Source organism: Schistocerca serialis, chromosome 11 (genome assembly GCF_023864345.2).
Source record: "Schistocerca serialis cubense isolate TAMUIC-IGC-003099 chromosome 11, iqSchSeri2.2, whole genome shotgun sequence".
Taxonomy (NCBI): domain Eukaryota; kingdom Metazoa; phylum Arthropoda; class Insecta; order Orthoptera; family Acrididae; genus Schistocerca; species Schistocerca serialis.
In genome coordinates this window covers 177432278-177444536 of record NC_064648.1, presented here as the reverse complement: position 1 = coordinate 177444536, position 12259 = coordinate 177432278, and the positions used below count along the sequence as shown (strand labels likewise).

Sequence of the window (12259 nt, the reverse complement as noted above, 5' to 3'; positions counted from 1 at the left end):
CGGTCTCGGTGGATGGAAAAGTTTGCAGTGTCACGCACTTAACGAAACGCTTGTCCGTTTGCGTGGCGGACTTTGATGAAAGACATGCATCGATATGTTAAATCGATTATGTAGTAGGTGTGTACGAGGGTGGTTTGAAAAGTTCTCGGAATCACCACGAGAGGTCAGGGCTAGCGCGACGAGTTGGTTGGTTGGTTGTTTTGGGGAAGGAGACCAGACAGCGAGGTCATCGGTCTCATCGGATTAGGGAAGGACAGGGAAGGAAGACGGCCGTGCCCTTCGATAGGAACCATCCCGGCATTTGGCTGGAGCGATTTAGGGAAATCACGGAAAACCTAAATCAGGATGGCCGGACGCGGGATTGAACCGTCGTCCTCCCGAATGCGAGTCCAGGCGACGAGTTGTTCACGTGATATTCGTTGGACTGTTGCCTGTAAACACGCCACAAAGTCGCTACAACTAGCAGATTTTATGAACTTTTAGAGGGCAAAATTGTGGCTTTAGCGGAAAAAAATTTAGCGACTTTTTAGGCAGCCAAGACTAAGTTACCTTTTAAATCTTTTGCATATGAGTCGGTCTTAAAACTCAGTCACTTTCGTCTATGGACCACCACTACATCCTCAGTGTTGTGCTAATTTTCTCTTCCCAATAAGTATTAACATTACTTTACTTCCCTAATTCGCCTTGTGGGGAGGGAAAGTAAAAGATTACTCTATGGAGAAAAACTGAACGCATGCATATTGTACCGCAAAATACTTTTACACCACCAGTATCCGCTAGAGACTTTAATTAACTCTTCGTTTATACTCGCATGATGTAGTCAGTTGCGATTCAAAACGCTTCCTTGCTATCATGAGCTTTCTTACGACCTGCTAATTTTAACAATTTTCTTGGAAACTTATATACGGCTATCTTAATTATGTACAAAAAGATCCACATATTTCCTTAATCTAGTACAAAAATGCACAGCTGTGTTTACTTTTCTTTTTTAATGAAACTGAAGTATGAAGGCAAATACTAGTATATTAATAGGTACAGATTGGAAAAGTTGTCAACTGACAAGCTTATTTGTATCCGAGAAACGGTCAGCCATTTACACAGTAGTAACGTTATGAAAAGATGATAAAGAGATTTTTGCCAGTCTCGGAAGTGTCAAAGTTCTAATGCCAAACGAGTGAATGGAAAATGTAAATATTTTCTCGCAAGTCTAAAAGTGTAAGTACGTTAAAACGGGCATTTTTTAGATTCCTATAATATTTATTCACATTCCTGACAGCATTCTTTGGAAATCGAAAAAGTGATAGTTTTGAAAGCTGCTGCAATTTTTAGTGCCATAATAAGTCTGAAATACGACCACATTTTTATTTTGAATGTGCTTTTTGCACTTCAGTTACTAAACGCACGATCGTTTCGCAGCGTTTATACAGAACAGCCGCTTGGCGGCACTGCACTAGCGAACCTGCAGAAAAAGTGTAGGAGGTTCGTGACTCAACAATGAGTTAGAACAAGAATACTGTATTGGAAGTGGACTGTTTGGAATGTCATATTGATTTTAGTTGTATCGACGTGTTGCGGTGCCGTTAGTTCTTGCTGCTGTTTACAAATTATCGGTTTTGATTGTGTAACGATAGTAGTTGTGTGGAATTAACGCAGTTATAAAAAAAATCATGGAAGTGACGCCTAAAAGAAAGGTCTACAGCCAGAGTTATAGAAAAGAGTGGGTAAACTGCATGGCGTTCAAACATTGGTTGAAGCCTGTGCCAGGTAACTCAAATGAAGCCTATTGTAGCTATTGTCAGTCCGAAATGTATGCAAAAATTAACGATTTGAAAAAGCATTTGGAAACGAAAAAACATAGAGAAAATATGAACTAATTTCTCAAAATAAGCAACTGACATTTTCTGCAGTACCAGTGAAAACTTGTAATTCATGTGCAAGAGCTGAGTGTACGTTAGCGTTTTACATTGCTGAACATAGCTCAATTTCCAACATTGATCACTTGACTGGCGTGTGTAAAAAATGCTTTAAGGATTCGAAATCAACAAACGACATGAAATTACATAGAACCAAACGTACGGAGCTAATAAATTACACTCCTGGAAATGGAAAAAAGAACATATTGACACCAGTGTGTCAGACCCACCATACTTGCTCCGGACACTGCGAGAGGGCTGTACAAGCAATGATCACACGCACGGCACAGCGGACACACCAGGAACCGCGGTGTTGGCCGTCGAATGGCGCTAGCTGCGCAGCATTTGTGCACCGCCGCCGTCAGTGTCAGCCAGTTTGCCGTGGCATACGGAGCTCCATCGCAGTCTTTAACACTGGTAGCATGCCGCGACAGCGTGGACGTGAACCGTATGTGCAGTTGACGGACTTTGAGCGAGGGCGTATAGTGGGCATGCGGGAGGCCGGGTGGACGTACCGCCGAATTGCTCAACACGTGGGGCGTGAGGTCTCCACAGTACATCGATGTTGTCGCCAGTGGTCGGCGGAAGGTGCACGTGCCCGTCGACCTGGGACCGGACCGCAGCGACGCACGGATGCACGCCAAGACCGTAGGATCCTACGCAGTGCCGTAGGCGACCGCACCGCCACTTCCCAGCAAATTAGGGACACTGTTGCTCCTGGGGTATCGGCGAGGACCATTCGCAACCGTCTCCACGAAGCTGGGCTACGGTCCCGCACACCGTTAGGCCGTCTTCCGCTCACGCCCCAACATCGTGCAGCCCGCCTCCAGTGGTGTCGCGACAGGCGTGAATGGAGGGACGAATGGAGACGTGTCGTCTTCAGCGATGAGAGTCGCTTCTGCCTTGGTGCCAATGATGGTCGTATGCGTGTTTGGCGCCGTGCAGGTGAGCGCCACAATCAGGACTGCATACGACCGAGGCACACAGGGCCAACACCCGGCATCATGGTGTGGGGAGCGATCTCCTACACTGGCCGTACACCACTGGTGATCGTCGAGGGGACACTGAATAGTGCACGGTACATCCAAACCGTCATCGAACCCATCGTTCTACCATTCCTAGACCGGCAGGGGAACTTGCTGTTCCAACAGGACAATGCACGTCCGCATGTATCCCGTGCCACCCAACGTGCTCTAGAAGGTGTAAGTCAACTACCCTGGCCAGCAAGATCTCCGGATCTGTCCCCCATTGAGCATGTTTGGGACTGGATGAAGCGTCGTCTCACGCGGTCTGCACGTCCAGCACGAACGCTGGTCCAACTGAGGCGCCAGGTGGAAATGGCATGGCAAGCCGTTCCACAGGACTACATCCAGCATCTCTACGATCGTCTCCATGGGAGAATAGCAGCCTGCATTGCTGCGAAAGGTGGATATACACTGTACTAGTGCCGACATTGTGCATGCTCTGTTGCCTGTGTCTATGTGCCTGTGGTTCTGTCAGTGTGATCATGTGATGTATGTGACCCCAGGAATGTGTCAATAAAGTTTCCCCTTCCTGGGACAATGAATTCACGGTGTTCTTATTTCAATTTCCAGGAGTGTATATTCTAGCACCTCATTTCAAAAAGAAACTTTGAAGTGACATAGATGACCGAAAATATAGTTTATTATTAGATGAATCAACAGATGTAAGGATCAGGAAATATCTCGGGATCGTCGTAAGATATTTCAGTTTAAATTAAAAAAAGTACTGTCTGCGTTTTTAGCTTTTCAGCCCCTGGAGAGTTCTGATGCAGTCGGAATGGTATCGGCACTTTTTCAGAGTTTAAAAGTTGAGGGCCTCAAACTACAAAATTTAATTGAAATAGGAAGCGATAATGCAGCTGCTATGACTGATTCCAGCAACACCGTGTATACAATTCTGAAAACGCAACACAATCTTCCACATCTCATTTTGATACCTTGTCCATGTCACTCATTACTGTTGGCAGTAAGGAACGCATCAGAAATCACTTTGCCACGAAACATAGAGTTTCTGGTCCATGAAACCTACACCTGGTTCTCACACTCGTCAAAGCGCCAAATTGAGTATAAAAATATTTTTCAGCTAATTAATTGCGGTGATACACCGTTAAAAATACTGAAAGCGTGTGACGCACGATGGCTATCTATCGAACCGGCTATAGCAGGAATTTTATCCCAGTGGGAAAAATTAAGATGCATTTTAAAATTACTGAAGATCGATGTTACACAGCGAAGATGCATTATAATATGCACTCAGATGAACGGAATCGACTCTATATGTACTTTTTGCAAACAATTCTTGGTGAGGTGCAACAGACAATCAAAATCTTTGAGAGTGAGAAAGCAAACCCCGTAAAACTGTTGTTTGATGGCTTTGCTGCGTTCAGTCTGCCAAAGAATTCTGTTGCCGACGGCAGCAACAACCGACCAAGACTACACAGATCTCAAAATACGAGACCACCTTAATCCCGTCCCCTACCTCGGATATCTTTTTGAGTCACACGTGCAGAAGCTTCCAGAAAATCATAATGTTAGTATAGCAGGAGTTTAAAAAACGGTGTATTGATTTTAACGTAAAGTTAGGAGAAGAAATCCAAAAAAGACTTGCATCCAACTACAAAGCTTTAGAAAAAAAAAGCACTCTTGGGTGAGGAAGAAACTTTGAAACAACCAAACGAGACGTCATTAACTAACCTTGTAAAGGAAATTGGATACTCTGACGAAAAAATTGACAAAATTTTGCAGCAGTGGCAAACTATTCACTTCGTTGATTGGAATCCGCTAAACGGGGACACTATTAGGTTTTGGGCTAAAGTAGCCGAATATAAAAATGCGATTGGAATAAACACCTTCAAGGATTTAAGTGATTTCGCTATTGCTGTTCTATCTTCACCACATTCAAACGCCGAAGTGGAAAGGGTATTTAGCTCCATGAATATTGTGAAAAATAAGCTTCGGAACAGACTTTCTGAACAAACTGTAAATTCTCTTCTTCTCATCAGAAACCGACTCAAGATTAAAAACATGAGTTGCTCGACTTATGATCTCCCAGAAGATGTTATTAACCAAGTCGGCAAAGGAAGACCAGGGGAAACTGGAAAGGGTTCAACTTCTTCTTCAGTTAACGCAATTGATGATCCTGGAGACTTCTTACATGATTTTGAAATTAAGGTAAAAAGCATTTAGCTAATAATTATATTTTCTTTCATGAAAGTGACATGTTGCATCAAAAGTCGAATCGAAGTTACTCATCATTGCGAACAACTTCTGCTATGGGACCAGCCGTGAAATCGCAAAAAATTAGCTATTCCGTATATTTTTTGAGTGGCATTGGTCTTTTTGTGTGAAACAGCCGATGTTTTCCGCGATTTCAGGGTTTGTCTCATAATACAAGTTGGAGTTATGAGTAGCTACATTATTCGGGCTTGCAATGTAACACTATTAAAATGTCACAGTGTATGTATTTTATTTTATTAATAATCTCATGTACATAGTTACAACTACTTTTCATTTTGTCTTTTCAGATCGGAAGGTTGAGACACGAGTAATTTCGATTGAGTGGAACATTCGATGGCTCCGTTTACAAATTTAATTTTTTTTCAGTTTTTTCTAACTTTGCATATGTTAGACTAATTTTGTTGTTGAAAATAATAAACTTACAGTACCATTTATCAATAAATTAATGTGATTTGTAGTGTTTCATACCAAGTTTCTAAAATATCGCAGGAATAAAAGGAAAATTGGACCATTAAAAATATGTTGTAGGTGTTGTAGTACATTATTGCCTGGCAATAACCAAGAGCTGAAGACAAATATAATAATTCCCCCCCCCCTCCCCTTCCTCGGCCACCGACATATCTTTGCTCTTAAGAAAGTTTTGCGACATCTAGCGGATTTTTAGTGACCGTTATTTCACATACCTAGCGGATGTTTCAACACCGGCAACTCTGATGCCGCGCCAGTGCTCTCGGAAGAGAGCTGTCGCGGCGACGTGGGAAAAATCGGGATTCGAGCAGTGATTAAGTACTTTGTAAAGAAAGGTGTGATAGCAAAGGACATTCGTGCCGATTTCCAGAACACGCTGGGGAACTGTGTTCCTTCATAGTCAACTATGTCAGTACTCCAGAAATCGTTACAAGAGTGCACAAAATGGAGGATCGCCGATTGAAAGTGCTTGAAATTGCTCACGCTTGACAGATGTCATCTGAAAGGGTATATCACATTTTAACTGAAGAAGTAGAAATGAAAAAATTATCTGCAAGATGGGTGTTTGAAGCTGGATCAAAAAATCATGCCGTCGCCATGGCAGAATTACACGAATCAGTGAATGAATTGTTGCCGTATCCGCCTTATTCACCTGATATGGTTCCGTCAGACTTCCGTGTCTTCCCAAAACTGAAAATCTTTCTTGGTGGACGAAGATTCACTTCAGAAGAAGAATTGATAGCCCGAGTTGACAACTATTTTGCAGGCCTGGAGGAAACTCATTTCCGAGATGGGATCAAGGCACTGGAACGCCGTTGGACCAAGTGCATTAACGTACAAGGAGACTACACTGAAAAATAAAAGAAGTTTCAGTGATGTTAGTACTTTTTTCCTATTCCGTTCCGAGAGCTTTTCAAACCGCCATCGTACATTGCTGTGGACTGCGCCACTCGGTGCTAATCAAAAACTCGCCTGCTACGATCTAATAGCTTTTTAAAAAAAGTAAGCTTTTTTTTCGTTCCTTAATTAAGGATTGGACAGGGTGTTTGAGACCCCGGCCAATTGGAGTGTCGCGGGTCTTTTCAGCCCGTAATACGTGCGCTCGCAGTGGGGTGAAAAACGTGAAAGTAGGAACGAAGGCCAGGGTTTAACGCCCAGTCGGCATCGGGCCGTTGGAGGCGGAGTACAAGCGTGGGATGACTCAAGGACGGGGAAGGAAATCGGCCGTGTTCTCTCAAAGGAACCATCTCGGCATTTGCCTCGAGCGATTTAGTGAAGCCACTGAAAACCTAAATCTTTATGGCCAGACTGGTATTTGAACCATCGTACTCCCGAATGCGAGTTCAGTTTGTGCCATCCAGTGAGCCACCTTGCTCGCTGGTAGTGGGGCAGAGGGGATTCCAGTTCGGGGTATCTGGAGGGAGGGAGGGGCGATGCGATTTCTGAAATTTGCGCCTTAAAGCGATGGGGGCACCTGAACCCCCCCCCCCCCTCCACATACTCCCCTCACCCCACAGAAAAGTTTTACAGGAACTGGGGGATTGGAGCAGTAAAACCCCTTCTTAACGAATCTCCGGGGACCAAAAACTTTGTTCCTTAAAAGAGAGTTTTCCTTAAATAAGGGTTTTGGTCAAAATGCACTAAATAAGTGCTCCAGAATCAAAATTGGAACCTAGGCTATTTAGGCCATATAAATACTCCATAATCACAAACTCACCATGTGCTGGATACAAAAATACGGTGAACATGAAAATGTTTCTTGGCAAATTTAAAACTGATTTCTGTACTAGAGCCATCCTACTGGGTGATCAAAAAGTCAGTATAAATTTGAAAACTGAATAAATCACGAAATAATGTACATAGAGAGGTACAAATAGAGACACATGCTTGGAATGACATAGGGTTTTATTAGAACAAAAAAAAAGATAGAGAGGTACAAATAGAGACACATGCTTGGAATGACATGGGGTTTTATTAGAACCAAAAAAATACAAAAGTTCAAAAATTTCCGGCAGATGGCGCTTCGTCTGATCAGATTAGCAATAATTAGCATAACAAAGTAAGACAAAGCAAAGATGATGTTCTTTACAGGAAATGCTCAATATGTCCACCATCATTCCTCAACAATAGCTGTAGTCGAGGAATAATGTTGTGAATAGCACTGTAAAACACGTCCGGAGTTATGGTGAGGCATTGGTGTCGGATGTTGTCTTTCAGCATCCCTAGAGATGTCGGTCGATCACGATACAGTTGGGGACCTAGGAGGCCAAGCATGACGAAAGTGGCGGCTCAGCACACGACCATCACCAAACGACGCGCATTTGTCGGACATTTTGTGAACTTTGTTTTTTTTTATGCTAATAAAACCCCATGTCATTCCAAGCATGTGTGTCAATTTTTACCGCTCTATCTACATTATTGCGTGGTTTGTTAAGTTTTCAAATTTATACTGACTTTTTGATCACCCGGTATATTTAGCTTTAACTGAATGGATTATGCCTAAGTCGAATGGTTGCAAGTGACTTGTGCAGTTAGCAGGAAGGTACAAAACATTTATATTTCTTAAAAATGAGGTATCTTTGGGATGAGCAGGGCAAATATCTAGGATAAGTAAAATCTTTCTTCCTGCTGCACCCATGTTTGAGTCCAAGCTCCTCAGAAACCTTACAAAAATATCTGGCGTCATCCAGGCATTTTTGTTAAACTCATATTTGCACGGAAGTGCCTTTATGTTCTTAAAACACCTCGGAATTTTAAATTTACCAATAATTAAAGGTGGCAACTTTTCACTTCCGTCATTGTTCACTCACAATAATGCTGTCATTCTCTCTTTACTTTTTTTTTGTCCCCCATGACATTTTTCACCCTTAATTGAAAGTGTTTTAGATGGAAGTAGGTTATAAAATACACCAGTCTCATCGGCATTAAAAATATTTTTGCAATGATACCCTTGAATCAGACGTGGCAAAGTATAACTTTTCCAATGCTCCACACATCCATCGTCCGCAGACGCACTTTCTCCACTTAAATTTTGGGTTGAGGGGTTGTGACGTTTTTTTAAAACGATCTAGCCAGCCGTTAGACCCACTGAAGTTCTCATATCCCACCCTCAGTGCAATTTCTCGCGCCTTCTCACGCAACACATTGCCAGCTATGGGAATATATGCGGCTCTTTTCCCTGAAACCAATCTAAAGGGGCAGTTTCTACGGCTTTGAAAGACGACTCACGAATACTCTTCCATTTTGATGAACATGAAACGCGTGCTTCTAAATTTAATAAAGCCTCTTTATTTTTTATTATTCAGCACAAAAGATGACAGCGCCAGATCGTACTTCTTTGCAACGTCGCATAATTTCATACAGGTATTGCGATTCTCTTCAAAATCCCGAATAATTGTTAGCTTCTGCTGTATCGTCAGTTTTCTTCGTTTGCTGGCCATCTTACACGTACAAAAACACTATTGTAAGTAGACTACACAACTACAGTACACACTTACTGTAATGCTTTCATTTTATAGCATCACACACGACAGCTGGAGCGCGGAAGAATTGCGTTTTCAAATGATCCGTTTAACATTCACCAATCTCGATAACTTCACAACTATGGATACGAGACCAATATCCGAACGCCAACGCTGACAAAGATTTTAAGAATGCCAGTGATCAGAGCCTAACGTTACGATTTAATGTGCGAAAACAAGAAGTGCAGCTGCAAACCGTATTTTAAATTGCGAATTGTAACACACTTATTCCTCAAAAGCGGGATTAAAAAGAAAGCGCGATTCGTTAAAACCGAATTTCAGGAACACTGTTTTTATGGCGTTATCGCCGGGACCAGCGAAAGTATTCCTTAAAAGCGGGATTTCCTTGAAAGCGGCTTCATTAATACGGGGTTTTACAGAATTTATAAATTATTTCTGCTACAACACGCTTCAAACACAAACATAAAGGCTCTGTGTGATTACGTAGGCTTTGCCGGCGTAGTAAGTCTCTTCGGGTTTGCTGCCAGATCCTAAAATCGACTCGATATTTCGGCGATCCAACTGGTCTCTGCTGATGTTATCCCGCGGTGGTCGAGCCCGACACTTCTTGCCTTATTTCCTCTGCTTGACCCTCGGGTAGGCTGTGTACTGCTTGTTCTACATAGCACATGAACTCTGTGACAGGAAGTCTCTTGGGAGTTCCTCTGCGCCCTATTGTTAGTAATTTGGGTGCACCCACTTATAACCCGGCAAACTATTTATCATCTGTTCTCAGTCAATTTATTGGCAAGTGTGAACACCATATATCCAGTTCGGTGGATTTTATTCGACGATTGGGGTCTTTGAAGTTGAGTCCTTCAGATCTGTTACTGAGTTTCGATGTGGTATCCCTATTTACTCTGGAAGAGTTCCTTAGTTTGATCAGTGAAAAACTGGATGAAGAGCTGGTGAAGCTTTGTCGTCATGTGCTGACGTCCACGTATTTTTTATTTAACGGTAACATTTTTGGACAGAATGACTATTGGTAGTCCTTTGTCACCCATAATCGCCAATTTATTTATGGAGGACTTCGAGGACATGGCACTGAGGACTTCAGATTTGCAACCAACGAGCCTCTGGAGACACGTGGATGATACCTTCTTCGTCTGGCCGCATGGACGTGATGCTCTTAACGGATTTTTGGACCACTTCAATTGTCTTCATCCCCGTATCAAATTTACTATGTAGGTTGAAAATGATGGGATGCTTCCATTTTTAGACGTTATCGTTTATAAAAAATCAGATGGTACTTTGGGACACGGTGTTCACCGAAAGCCGACGCACACAGATTGGTATCTGCATGCTAAGAGTTGTCATCCACCACACCAACGCAGTGGTGTCCTTACGTAGGACTTTGGTACGGAGAGCATATGCCGTTTCCGACGCAGACAGCTTAACCCAAGAACTTGAGCATTTGATGGCTGTTTTTAAGGAAAATGGATACACAGAGAAGCAGATATTGCTATCTTCAGTGAAAGTCACGATGAATTACAGGATGTTCTGAATGGAATGAACAGTCTAATGCGTACAGAATATGGACTAAGAGTAAATAAAGACAAAAGTAATGAGAAGTAGCAGAAATGAGATTAGTAATAAGCTTAATATCAAAGACTTACAAAGTTATAACTTCCCCACTACGTTTTTCTCCATGAAATATGGCCCAAACTTACCTCACATTCTCTAAAAGGACTACATATTACCAAAACTATGTACCCACGGAGTCTCATCCAAATTAAACTCCTATGCTAACCTTTGACTAAACAGGACCTAATTTGAACTGAACTGTAACTGGTGTCAATGCAACTTGTCTTTATACTAAATGCGCAACTGAAGTGAAACAATTATCTGGCCCTAATCAAAATTTCCACTTACCTCGCGTCTTGACATCATTTTTGCAGATTTCTCGAAAGCACAACAGCAAACAGCAACCAGGCAGAGGCTTAGTTAGATTCCCATTTTTTAAAACAATATTTTCCAAACAATATTCAAACTGTTGCATACCATGTGGTGCAAAGTGATAATTCGTAATGATAAACCTTCTTTAAACAGTGAGATGGGGAGAGTACCTATTCCTATGAAATGAAATTCCAAGAAAAACGATTTTAAAATGAAATATAAAATTCAAAAAGACAGAAGAAAACTTTGCGTGATATTTGCACATAACAATGGTCTGAAATATACTGTGTTAAGGAAAGTGAACAATGATTTAAAAAGAGTACAATGTTAAGAGAGAATTTCTACAAAAATTTGACAGCCTCGTCAGCTGACATGTTAATGTATGACTAAGGAAAGTAGGGTGGTTTTTCTCTCAACTCTGAGCAAGTGAACAGAGTTAAAGAGCTACTAATAATCATTCTGAAAAACTAGTTGCACTTTACTGCAATCTTACTTCAAAGCGCTTCTCTTAATATATATATATATATATATATATATATGGTAGATGTATTCATTAGACCTGTGTTGACTTGTTGTATCTGTAAAATGAAGAAAGATTTATTGTAAAGGACAGAAAGGATGAATATGATACATAATTGAAAAGCGAAAACAATATAAATTTTGAATATATATATATATATATATATATATATTGTTTTCGCTTTTCAATTATGTATCATATTCATCCTTCCTGTCCTTTGAATATATATATATATATATATATATATATATATATATATATATATATATATTGTTTTTGCTTTTCAATTATGTATCATATTCATCCTTTCTGTCCTTTACAGTAAACCTTTCTTCATTTTACAGATACAACAAGTCAACACAGGTCTAATGAATACATCTACCATATATATATATATATACACTCCTGGAAATTGAAATAAGAACACCGTGAATTCATTGTCCCAGGAAGGGGAAACTTTATTGACACATTCCTGGGGTCAGATACATCACATGATCACACTGACAGAACCACAGGCACAATAGACACAGGCAACAGAGTATGCACAATGTCGGCACTAGTACAGTGTATATCCACCTCTCGCAGCAATGCAGGCTGCTATTCTCCCATGGAGACGATCGTAGAGATGCTGGATGTAGTCCTGTGGAACGACTTGCCATGCCATTTCCACCTGGCGCCTCA

The 12259-nt window shown here is 41.5% G+C and overlaps 1 long non-coding RNA gene across 1 annotated transcript in view; it reads left to right on the top strand.

The window, feature by feature from the left end:
- LOC126427386 (uncharacterized) overlaps positions 1-5606 on the top strand; it is an 84292-nt gene extending 78686 nt beyond the window's left edge. Inside the window, exons 2-3 of the long non-coding RNA XR_007576658.1 lie at positions 4939-5107; positions 5461-5606. This is a non-coding gene — a long non-coding RNA (uncharacterized LOC126427386). The remainder of the gene's footprint in view (positions 1-4938; positions 5108-5460) is intronic.
- Positions 5607-12259: the final 6653 nt, after the last annotated feature.